Raw genomic sequence first — 10,693 nt, 5'->3', positions numbered from 1 at the left:
AGGATCTGCAGAGCCACGCTAGGTCTCCAAACCAGAGTATGTCACAGGAACATCGGGTGACAGCCCTGGGCTTCCCTGCAGCAGGAACTGGTGGGACAAGGACTGTACCAGCCCGCCGCGGGTGGCTCTGGCATTGCCAGGTCACTGACTAGCACAGGCTGGAAGGTGGCAGGAGCAGATAGAGCAGAGCCATGCACGCAGAGAACGGAGCTCTGAGGTGATCTGCAGCGAATACAGCAGTGATGCTGCTTCACAGATTGTTTAAATGCTGCTCCTGGACACGAAGTGTCCCGTTTCCACCCTCCCTGGAGGATTTGCCCAGCGCTGGGCAAGTCCTTTTTGCTGGTAGGGAGGTAGAAGTCATCTAAGTTCAAGGTATAAAATTCCATGTAAGCTGTCTCACGGACAAAGTATTTTCCCACAGGAGCCCATCTGAAAGCAGTGGGCTTTCCTCCATTCACACTGTGCTCTTGGAAGGCAGAAGCAGCACCCACCTCAACCCTCGATCCTTCGGGAAACTCTAAAACAAAGCACCCCAGGGGGGCTAAGTCTTCAGAACTCGGTTATTTTTTAGCACTGACCCGGGAATTTGGGACTAAAATTCCTGCCGAAGCAGTTTAGTTTTCAGCACCTTCATTATTCAGGCAATTGAAATTCTCCCTCCAAATTAGCTGGCCTATTTCAGGCAGCACCTGACTTTGGGGGAGGTAGGGAAAGGGCTGTAAAAATATACCCATGTTTCTAACTCGAACTGCACTAGGAGTGAGGGGTGGGGAGGGGGAGAGGTGCTCTAGCAGGCACAGCGAGGCTGTGATGTGTTTTTCCCCTTGCGTGGCAGGTGATCAGCACATGCTGCTTTCTGCTGGAAAGAGAATTAGTTCAGGATGTGAGAGGAATCAGGCTGCAGTTGTCAAAAGATGAAGAGAGAAAGTGTAAAACAAGCATCAAAATAAATAAACTTAACAAAAGCCGTGGCTGGGTTTTGGCTGGTCACCACCCTCTGCTCTGCCTCCCCCTCAGGTGAAGGATGCTGCTGGCTCTGAGGCTCACCAGATGTTAGGAACCACTGCCATCACCTGAGCTCATCAACCCTGGCTCTGATCCTGTTTCACATCAGGCTGGTGGGCTTGTAGAATCCAGTCTGCTGAGCAGCAAGAAATGCAAAAAAATATTTGGTGTAGGAAAAGAGTGACGACCAGAAACAGGGAAGCAAGATGGGGGTGCTGGAGCATTAGTGTTGCAGCATTTTGCAAGAGAAAAAGAGAGGTGTTTTTCATCCCTCCTCCTAGAATTGTTTCTGTACTTAATCTTCAGCAGTTAATTAACCCTAAACTACCTGCCCTCCTCATGTTTCAGTTCATGCTCACTTTGAATGTTGTTTTCATACCTTATCCCAACATAATTTTGGCACATCTATCCTGTCCTGCCGAATTTGCATGAGACCTAGTCTGGGAACAGCTCATTTGAAATGATATTCAAGGGCTGTTTTAATATTTGGCTGCAGCTAATGTGGATACAATTAGTTGACACTTGTAAATCCTCAGGTTAAAAGCCCTGGAAGAAAGGCAGGAAGCTGAACACACACCTGAGGCCAAGCCCTCAGCTCCTGCAGGGTGATGAAGCTCCCTGCCACAGCTGGACCGGCACCACCCTGCCCTCGGAAAGCTCCTGACCCATACCCATCAGATGTGATGCTGAAGCTTTACCGTGTATTTAGATTGACTTCACTGGAGTTCCTTCTGCCCTGGGAGCACAAAACCCTGCTGGCTGAGACAGGCTCGCTCGCACAAGAAGGGATCGGTACATCCCATTGGGAAAAAATATTCCATCCAATTGAGTCTCCTCATTCCCATATCGGCCCCTTTGTAATACTTTTTATTGTTTTGGATTGAAGGAACTCAGACTAGCCTGGCTCTCAGTACCCCAGACACATGCATTTTTAATACTCATCCAGACCAAGCTGCATTGTGCAATAGGCTCCCTGCTTCCAAAAAACAAGAGATAACATGTACGCCTGCCTAGTCCGTTCTTGCCTGAACCAAAGACAAATTAAGACCAGCCCAGGTTCCAGGGCAGGAGAGGATCATTGTAAGGCAAATGAGACCTTGGCTCCTCACCCTTCTCGATTTCGGCAGCAATTAGGAGCCTGAAACCCAGACCTGGGAATGCTTTTCACGGTGTATTTACGGGAACAGTGGATATGGGCACTTCGCAGCAGCTTGGCCTTGGCCCTCGGCAAACACGTGGCGGAGTCGGCAGTAAGCACCTCTTCTCCAGCATCCCCAGCCACACCGTGCCACCTGCCTGAAGGCAAGATCATTGATTTTCAACTTAAAATATATGCAGCCATGATTCTCCTTCTCCTGGCTCTTCTTTCAACCCGTAAGACATGTCCTGTGAAGAAGCCTGCAGTAGTCACTTCACCTTAAAATGTGTATTGCCAGCAGTGTCAGAGAGCTCGGATGTGCTGCGGCTGTTCCTGCAGTGGGGCAGGGAAGCTTCTGGACCGAGGGGTGGCTGCAGGAGAGGTGGCACTGAAGCACACTGGTGGAGTGTGGGGAGCTGCAGGACAACCTAAGACAAATCATATACCTCTTCTCCCGATACAATTCCTCATGTCCTGTTTTAAAATTCACTCCCACCTCCCTGCAAATTGGTGCTTTCTCCGTCAGTGTTCATTATTACACGAGTGACTCTTTTGTTTCCCGAGACCTCTTCCTCCATCTGTCTGGAGAAGAACATATCCAGGGCTTTCTAACCCTTCCTGACAATTCTACTTTCGTCTGTGCATGAAGTCTGCTTTCATATTGTCTCTTTAAGTGCTAAGAGCAAGTGTTTTGATGTTAACTCCTGGGAACGAGCTCTTAAGCTACCACCTCACACTTAATTACAGTTATTTATTAAGTACTCCAGCATATCCAAGGGAGAACTGGAGGTTTTCTCCTTCAAAGGGCTTCTGGATGTGGTTCTTCAAATACTTTTTGTCAAGCACAGAGCTCTTCCTACCCATGTCCTCTTGGACTATGGAGCCCTCTCCCCTGCTGATAACCCCGTGGCACGGGGCCATGCGGCCTACCTCCAGCAGCACAGCATATCTTTAGGGCAGGGAGGCACTCCCCTCAATTGTTCTCAGGTGACTGCAGCCACACTGTCCCTGTGTTCGAGCACGCAGCTGGCTCTGCCCCACATTCCCAGCAGGATGAGTGCTGCCATACCGTCCAGTTCAGGGTAATGATACCAGTGCTGCCACTCTTACTTGGCAGGTGATGTAGTGGGCACCATTTAACTCTTTTCCAGCCCTGGTGCAAAAGAAAGCCCAGGACAAAGCCAGATGCTGTGATGCTCTTCCCTTTTCTGATGCAGGGTTGGGTGATGCCAAGAGCCTGGGATACAGGTGGGGAAGCAACAAGGCAGTCCTGCAGCAGGATGGGCACAGGACACCCCTGGCACTGCTTGGTCAGGCTGGTGGCATGGCCGTGGGCTGGGAGCAGCAGCCAGAGGTCCTGCTGGCTCCCACAGGGTCAGCTCTGCAGAGATCCCAGACACCAAAAAGACCAAACTACTTCAAAGCAGAAATGGCTTCAGCTTTCTTAACACGTTCCAGGACAAAGATCCTACCAACCCACAGAGCAGCAGGTGCAAGACATGGATTGGGAACAAGGGCTCATTAGGGGTGACCACAACGCACCGTTTATGGCATTTTGCTGGTGTAGGGAAGCAGAAAACAGCTTCAGGAGATCCCTGCCTAGGGACGAACAAGCTTGCTCCTAGCCCCAGAGTACACGGGATGTGAGAGATGGGAACAGAGATCCCACGAGTCTAGCTCTAAGACACCTCTTGGCACAAGATGAACAGTCTTATCTCGATTCTTGTGTTGGTTTGCCCAGCTCAAAACCTGTTTCAGCAGTGTGAGAGCCTGCCTTGCCCGGCTCCTGCCTCTTGCAGAGACACCACCTCTGGTACCAGAAGCCAAACGGCCAAACTAGGCTCATCCACACTGCAGCTCAGGGACTTCCCCCAAAGATCCCAGGCAGTGCTGCCAGCACAGTCCCAGCAGGAGGTCTTTTATGGGATGGGAGCCCTGCCCCGTGGAGCTTGAACCTGGATCTTTCCCCATTGCCCTGTCTGGTAAGAGACTAGAATATTTTCTCACTGTATTTTGTGAACAGGGCTTCACAATCACATTTTCTTGTGTCAGAGCAGTGGAAAGGACTGAAAAACCACCTTAGGAGTAGAAAATGCCCCCTGCCAGTGCCCCCATAGCTCAGCTGAACAGATGCTGAGGACTTCTCACCTGAAGTGCCCATGCTCAGGGGCAAACACGACCAGGCCACAGCAATGCTGATGAGGGGCAGCAAGCCCTGTGCAATTGCAGCCCGGGATGGTGGGATGGGCTCCGGCCGGTATCCTCACTCTGAGGGTTTCCGAGGTTATTCCCTGAAACATGTGGTGCAGGCCAAGTGGATCACCCAGCTGAGCTTATCAGACAGCTCATTGTTCCTGCCTGAGTGATTCAGCCCCACCAAAGTGCTCTCTGGAAGCACAGCACCCAGGAGGAGGATGAAGAGGAGAAGGAGGGAGGTGTGCAGTGCACACAGATGGTTCTCCTGATAGTGGGAGGCAGATAAGCACACAGGAGTTAATGGCTGAGCTCAGATCTAGTTGAGGCAGTTTGACCTTTCTGCTGGTAAGCCTGCCTTCAGCTGACATGACAGACTTTGACACAAGCACTCAGGGGAATTTGTGGCCAATAAGTGAGACTTACTTTCCCCACCAAGTAATATTGATTAGCGCAGTGCCTGCAGACACGGCTCGAGGCAGTGGCGGGGTTTCAGGGAGGGAGCAGAAGAGACAGCTAAAACGCACAGGTAAAATGATTTGTTGACTGAACCTGCAAAGTGTCCTTTCTCTCTCTTACCATAGCGACCTGTGCACTGCTGAAAACCTTGGGAGAAGGGAGAGTCTTTCCTGTCTGGGCGGTGGCACTGGAGGAGGCTGGTGTCCCTGCATGGCCTGGCTCGTCTCCATCCTGTGTGTGCCCGTGCAATCCAGTGCCTCCTTCCATCTTCCTGAGCCACTCTGGTATCCCTGGGAAAAGAAAACACACATTAGGAGCACCTATGGTTCCTGAGACTGTGGGCATTTAGAACTGAAAACAGACCAAGGGTGCATCTGAGCCCCTGGGAGGGACTTCTTTCTCTCTTGCCATCTAGGAGAGGCTCTGCTCCAGCAATCCATCTGAAAAGGGTGGCACAGGACGTGACACCAAACCCAGATGTGTGCAGCCTCACTCCAGGAAGCAGTGTGGTGGCATTCCGGCTTGGCTGAGGTCCCCATCCCCTGCAGATCTGTGGTCACTGGTGTCCCGGAGCCTGGCGATTCCAAGCTGATTACAATGTCATAAGCCGCTATGGAGCATGGAGCGGCTGGATTTCAGGTTCTTGCTGCCTTGGACATCTCGTCGGTGACATGACAAAGCTGAAACGGTGCTCACGCTGCAGAGTGGCTGCCTAGTGTCTGATAACACTCAAGTACCAGCAGTACTCGCCAGATTCTCTGGGATGTGAGGTGGAGATCGCTATTATGCAGTGTTAACTTAAAGTCCTAGTCTAAAGACCTCCTGTAATCAGCTCCTGGCGTGCTCAGGAATGCAGAATGGGGTTTTTGAAAGCAGCAGAATGCCAGGAAAGTCCACCAACGCCAGAGGTTTATGTCCAAAAAGGAGACAGAGTCCTTCAATTTTATTCGAATAAAGGGAGAGGCCAGCGGGGTACACGCCCGCGGTGCTTTTTCTCTCGAGGTTGCGGAGGGCGCAGCCTCCTTTTATCCTAACCCCGGCCGCATGTTGCCCTCTTCCTTTCCGCATTGGCTGAGGTACTAGGAAGGTACAGCCTTCCCGAACCGCCTACCACGTATTACCGCCGTGAACTATAATTTTATCCCAAAATTCAGGAGATCAGTTCAGCCTTGTGCAGACCCTTGTTTGTCTCAGGAGCCAAGCTGTTTGGTCCTGGTAACAAACCTGCTGCCCAAAGTCAGCAGAGACATTAAGACCCATTTCAAAGATGTTAACACCCACACCTTCACCCATCAAATTATTTCCAAGGACATGAGCACGCATCTTTCCTCTCAAGAGCGACCCAGAAGCTTGAGTTACACGCAGTCTATGTCAAAGGCACTCCAAGTTATTTTAAAGCAATGCATGATATTACATCAACACCGAATCCAGGAAAACCTACCAAGTATTTTTAATGCTAGAGGGTTAGAAAGATGCTCCCACCCAGGATATTATTGAATCTTTCCACCATGCCCTGCACTTTTCTTTCCTCTGCATTTTTCCGCTTGCTACTGTGTACAGAAAGACAAGGAAAAAGCAGATTTTTTTTTTCCACCTGAGGTCTTAGGGCAGGACCAGGAGGTGCTTGCTCTGAACAAGTGCCCACCTGCCATCCCTCTGGCTGTGATCCTGGGGTTTGATCCTGGGGTCATGATAGAAATTCAGGAGCTCCTTAGGAGCTGAGACCAGCAAGTGCTGTCCCGGGCTGCATGGAAAGGGTGTTTAGAGAGGGATGCGATACAAGAGAAGAGCACTCCCAAAGCTGTAGGGTGAAGCTGGGGTAAACACACTGGGGAACTCAACTCTCGGCAGCCGGCTGAAGGGTGGGGTCAGCAGTGGGAGTGTTTGGTGGGTCCGGTTTTGATGCATCCGTGCCCATATGGCTTCAGGAAAATGCATCCCACCCCTCAGTAATCCTGCTTCCACAGCGGGTTTAATGACACGCACTAAAGCACCAGCGGGTCCGGAGTAAGAGGCGGAGCCGCCGGACAGAGCCCGCTTCCAGAGGAACACCACGAGCCGGCCAGGGTCGGGCCGCCGGCGGGGACAGGCCCCGGGCCGCCGGCGGACCCCGCTGCCGTGCCCCCGGCCGAGCTGGGGCGGGCAGCTGTGGCCTGGCAGCCCCTCTGCCAGCCAGAGTCAGCCCTGCAGCCTTTCAGGCACAGGGAGAAATTCGGGGACCGGGCCGGCTGGGTGCAGGCCGGTCCCTGCGGGCGCATCCAGCCCTGGGGGCTGCAGAGCCCCGGAGGCGGAGGAGTCCTGCGCTCTGCTGGGTGCCGTGCTCTGTCAGATCATGCTGTGCTGGCGGTTTGCAAAGCTGTCTATTATCGGCACGTTAACAACCTTTCACAACGTTTAATTACTTGGAAAGGTAATCAGTCTTGTGGTAGTTCTTTAAAAAGCATGCCCATTTCACTTGCTCTTGGCAGAGGACTCTGCTTTTTTGTCTTTCATTCTCGCAATAAGTATGTTAAAACTGATCCTGCTCCCAAAGGCAATACCTATTTGTAAAACAGAGAAGAAGATTGCTCCCTGGCTTACTGTGTACCAGCCCTGCAGCCGGGTGCCATGCCACAGATCTCTCCTACCAACACCATCGTGCACACTTTCCGGGAGACTCCCTGTGTTTGGTTTTTTGTGGGATTTTTTTGTTGTTGTTGTTTGGGGTTTTTGTTGTTGTTGTTGTTGTTTTTTTAATGGATGCTCATTTTATGGTGCCTGGTTTGACACGCACAACCAGGTACTCAGCGCCAATCTCTCCACTTCACTGCCAGAGCTGGCCCCAGTGCTGGCTGCACATGAAATGACAGCCGAGAAGGAGATGTGAGGGGCCAGGTCCCCTCTGCTCAGTCACTGCTGCCCTTCGGCCGTCAGCAGCAGCGCCGGCACAGGCTGCGACAAGCCGCGATGCCCGAGGCTGGGGCTGGGAGGAGGAAGCAGGAAGACCCAGCAGCTGCGGGAAAAGGACAGGCAGAGATCACCCAGGTGGGTGCAAGGGCCAACAGGCTGTCTCCAAGGACAGCTAACCATGACATTGTGAGGGTCAGGTGTCCAAGACCACCATCAGCCATATCTTTGCTGCATCCAGCACATCAGAGAAGTGATTGCTTTCCTTCCATGAAAGGATGCCACCACTGTGCGGGAAACTGTAGCAACCATGGAGGTTTGGTCCTCACCAGCTGATGGCTGCATCCTCCTGAGGCAGCCTGGGACCACTGCAGAGGCACCGTCAGTTTCCCCATGGCTGCCCCTTGCCAGCCTGCTGCAGCCCTGGGACCAAGGAACCAGCTGGACAGTGGATCTGCCTTGGCACAAACACCTTGTGGGGCTTCTGTGGAGGGCACACAGATGCACACACACGCATGTGCGCAGCTGCATGCACACCTACCTGCACATATGCATGCGCGTGTGCCCACCTGTGAGCCCATGGGGACCTAGTGTTTGAGAACCTGCTCAGTCCATGCCAGGGGCCGGACCTGGGGAGGAGGCACAGCACATCAGGCTCAAACTCCCACCAGCCATGGCCACTGCTTGCAGGAGTGGAAAGTATTACATTAGATCGATTAAATGTGTCCTTTTCCACCGGTGAACTCTGTTCTGTGAGCCAACATTTTCCACTTCAGACATTGGAGTACTCACTTTTGGGGAGAAAAGCAGCAAATGGTATCAGAAAGAAACATTATTCAGGAGGGTAGCAAACGCCCTCTGGTAGTTTCTTCCTTTCTCCTTAAGGAAGAACTTGTCTAAGGACTGAACAAAAAGCTCATGGGAGCTTTTTAAAAAGCCTCACAGTCTGCAAATACCCCTCTGTGGAGGCATTGGTGAAAGCCTGGTCCCAGTCTTGCAGCCCGTCCATGCTGGTGTTTTTCTAAATATTCTTGGAAGTCTTGACAGGTTTGTTTTCTTTTTCTTTTTTTTTTTTTCCTTCTTTTAAAAAGCACAGCTTTTAACAGCCCTGGGGCAGAAAGGCTCTTGCTTGCTAAATCACAAGGTTTGCCACACTGAAATGTAGGGACGTGCCCACAAACGGGAACTGGCTGTCTTAGCTTTTGTTCTTGACTGTTTGCCAGAATCCTTAAAACAACAGGAGGAGGTTCAGCCACCTAAATATCCCTGCACTTGCTGGCTCAGGGAGCCTGTAAACACGGGCATTAGCATATCAGACACATGGATGTGTTTGCCAGCACAGCAAACAGTCCCACTGCGGGTGGCTGGGTGGCTGTGGGTCAAGAAGTAGCAGGAACATCTGGAAGTGCCAATGGTGTGTCCCTCCTGGCATGTCCTTGCAGTGGTTGGTGATTGCAGACAGGAGAAAAGTGTCAGGAAACTCCATTGAGTGCTGTAATGTTAGAAATATGGTTATCCCAGATTTTAGAGACAGGTAAAAATGATCCCCATGCTGCTCCACCAGAGACATGCTGAATAGGATATGTCTCAGTGTAATGAATGGTCACATTTTTCCCCTGCCAGCTTGTTTGAAGAACAGTGATGAGAAGGGACAGCAATGGACCAAAACTTGTAGCTCAGAAGAGACAATTAGCAAAATGCTACCTTAAAGAACCTAAAAGCAACCTCTAGTGCAGCCAGTGGTGGTAAATGCTTCCTCAGCAAAGACCTAACCCATGCCATTCCAGAGCCGTGTATTCTTACTTAACTTGGACAGCACACCTTAGTCCTCAGCTGCAGATATTCCAAGGCTTCTATTTCAGTCACAGACTTGGAGAGAGACCAGGTGCATACCTGAGACCTTGCCTACAGTCATTCCTCAGCCACCTCACTGTTATGGTAATGTTTATTTAGACTGGTGGGGGTGGAGATGACCTAGCAAGGGGTTGAGAAGCCCTCCTATGGTCCATCCCTCAGCTGGGCTTGCAGCAGCCACCTTCCTGGCATTTGAACCTGGGAGGTCTGGGGCAGCACTGCATCTGCCTCCAGGCTCAACCCCAAGGTGCTCAAGATCTTCCAACTCCTTCTGCTGGCTCCAGTTTGCTCCCTGTGTGTCCCAACCAGGTAACTTCAGAGGAATTTAGGATTTCAACAAACTGCACTGTTCACCTGAAATTCTGCAGAGCACAAACTCTATGGAAAGAGTCCTCCAGTTTTCACCTGCAGCCCTCAGCTACAGCATTCCCTCAGGCTCTCTTCCTTAAGTCCCTGCACACCTTTGAATCACTGAGGAGCTCAGAAACTCCAAATTGTCCTTTGCCTGAGCTTTGCACCCTTCCAAGGTCTCTCTTGGTTAAGTAAATGGGATGCAGCTCAACTCACACAGCACCTAGGTTTTTCCTCTGCTCTCCTTGACCATCTGCTCCTGAATTTTCACCACTCCATGGCTCAGTCAGCTGGGAGGCAGCGCTCTTACTCCCGGTTCTGCCTCGACCCCCTCACTTGGATGAAAGCTAATGAGCACATGCAGCTGCGTGGCCATCTCTGAGCCACCTCCTTGAGTCTGCAGGTCCCACTGGGTGGGTGAACCGAACCTTCTTCCCTCACAACGTAACGGCATTAAGTTATAAAGTTCATTGTCAGTAAGTAAGCCAATCCCACCCACGACTTCTTTCCACATAATTATGGTTCACGGATATACCAGGAAAAAAGGAGAGCCCCTGCCGGAGATGCTGACGTCTTTTTCCTTTCAGGTTCAATGCTGCTCTATTGCGGTCGGGTTTTCTTTCTCCCCACCACCCGGTCTTTCTCTGACTGGAACTGTTCCCCTCCAAAAACGTGGTGACTTTTGCTGAAAAGCAATTCTGCCACTTCTGTAGCGAGGCAGTGCTCACGAATGGCACAGTGGTAGTTACGGGATGTGTGGTTTACCTCAAGACGTCACATCTCCTCCCCCTGGAGACATCAGAA

This window comes from Motacilla alba, chromosome 3 (genome assembly GCF_015832195.1).
Source record: "Motacilla alba alba isolate MOTALB_02 chromosome 3, Motacilla_alba_V1.0_pri, whole genome shotgun sequence".
Taxonomy (NCBI): Eukaryota; Metazoa; Chordata; class Aves; order Passeriformes; family Motacillidae; genus Motacilla; species Motacilla alba.
This window is presented reverse-complemented; position numbering follows the sequence as displayed.